This window comes from Astatotilapia calliptera, chromosome 19 (genome assembly GCF_900246225.1).
Source record: "Astatotilapia calliptera chromosome 19, fAstCal1.2, whole genome shotgun sequence".
Classification (NCBI taxonomy): domain Eukaryota; kingdom Metazoa; phylum Chordata; class Actinopteri; order Cichliformes; family Cichlidae; genus Astatotilapia; species Astatotilapia calliptera.
This window is the reverse complement of record NC_039320.1, coordinates 23,028,201-23,029,835: the sequence shown is the minus strand read 5'-3', so window position 1 is coordinate 23,029,835 and position 1,635 is coordinate 23,028,201. Positions and strand designations below refer to the sequence as shown.

The 1,635-nt window shown below is 38.5% G+C and overlaps 1 long non-coding RNA gene across 1 annotated transcript; it reads left to right on the top strand.

Moving 5' to 3' along the window:
• Positions 1-495: 495 nt before the first annotated feature.
• On the top strand, positions 496-1,421 carry LOC113012523 (uncharacterized). Its single transcript, XR_003270714.1, has 2 exons — positions 496-969; positions 1,324-1,421. It is a non-coding gene; the product is annotated as an uncharacterized LOC113012523 (long non-coding RNA).
• The last annotated feature ends 214 nt before the right edge of the window (positions 1,422-1,635 follow it).

Sequence of the window (1,635 nt, the reverse complement as noted above, 5' to 3'; positions counted from 1 at the left end):
AAGTTCACATGAGGAGATTTCAGGCTTGGCGCTGAAGTAAGTCACACATCTGTTAGCCAGGAGACTCTGGTTTGTGTCCCTATCTGTATTTTGCTTTACTTGGTTTTCAACGCAAAGATGAAAACCAGGTCAAAAAGATGTCAAAGCAATTTCCACTTCAACTGTACACTATAAACATGATAGAAATAGAGGCTACAATGCTACAAACCTGACTCCTCATCCCTGACTTTGTTACCTGCTGAAGGTCAGTCTCTGGCTGCTGTGCTCGAGTCACATTCTTTGTTAGCTTCGTGTCAGCATGCTGTTTGAATGCATGTTTGCCAATGTTGTATTTGTAGTATAAGGTGGTTACTTGTTTCCTGGACATAGTTTGCACGTTACCATTGCACTCTTGCCTTTTTCTGAAGTAAAAATCAAAGTAACATTTCCACTCCTTAAAAGTTGTAGAGCGCCACAATTTTATTACTTTGTAACATGTTGCACCTGTAACGGGTGTATTAAAAAATAATTTATATTTCACCAAAGATCCATCCTGCAGTGTTATCTCGCTTTGTCAGTATTGGTTATGTATATGTGTTTATTTATATATGTTTATTTTCTGTATTTATATTTTGGGAGCTTTTATTTTGTTTGTGTGACCTTTGACTTCCCATGAAGTCACTTCCTGTAGCTGCGCGCTATTTTCCTCAGTCGCCTAGAGGCCCCGCTGAGGAGAGGTGAGCGTACGCTAGTGTTCTCAGTTACAGAGCAAATAAACACAGTTAAAGTAACTAAAAGTAATTCAAACACTGCTCGTTCCCTTTGTGCATTTTGTCTCATAGTTCTGTTAGATATTTTAGTGTGAATTATTGTTTCTCTGTCGAGTACAGCACTTTATTGTAACATGCTAGTTAGCATGTCTCAGATGAGAGCATAGGAGCATGCACGTGGCTTCTCATGTGGTCCGCTATCCTTCTCTCTCCCTTGAAGGTGTTCATGCAGAAGTCCAGTAAAGTGAAGTTGCTGTACTGTTTTGTTTTTATTTTAAACAGGTATGTGAGCTCCCTCTTTTATTTTTGTGTCATGTGAACTGGTTATATCTTCTGTTTGTTTGTGATTCATGTTCACTGTTTCAACTTACTGTAAATATGTAAAATTGCCACTGGTAAATGAAGTCTCCCTAAAGTATAATTTTGTTGATGAGGTAATTGTCACTATATGTTCACGATGCAGTGCATTTTTGTTTGTTATATATGAATATAAATACATTTTAGCAGTATTATTTGGTAATTGGATTTGTTGTAATGTTGCACCTCAGTCGCCTAGAGGCCCCGCTGAGGAGAGGTGTTCATGCAGAAGTCCAGTAAAGTGAAGTTGCTGTACTGTTTTGTTTTTATTTTAAACAGTTCTGGGAGAATAAATCCACCCAGCTGGCAAAGTGAGAGCTGACTCCTCTGGTCATTCGCACAACACAACGCAGAGAACTAACGGCAATAAGAGTTTAAGGCCAGACCGGCTACACACCCACTGGTTTTCAATTCACATTTTACTTTTGATTCATTCATTGATTAAGTGAATAATAACGCAGCAGGCTAGGTTTAGGTACTTAGACCTACATTAAATTATTATGCAGAATGCAGATAATATGGCCCTTCA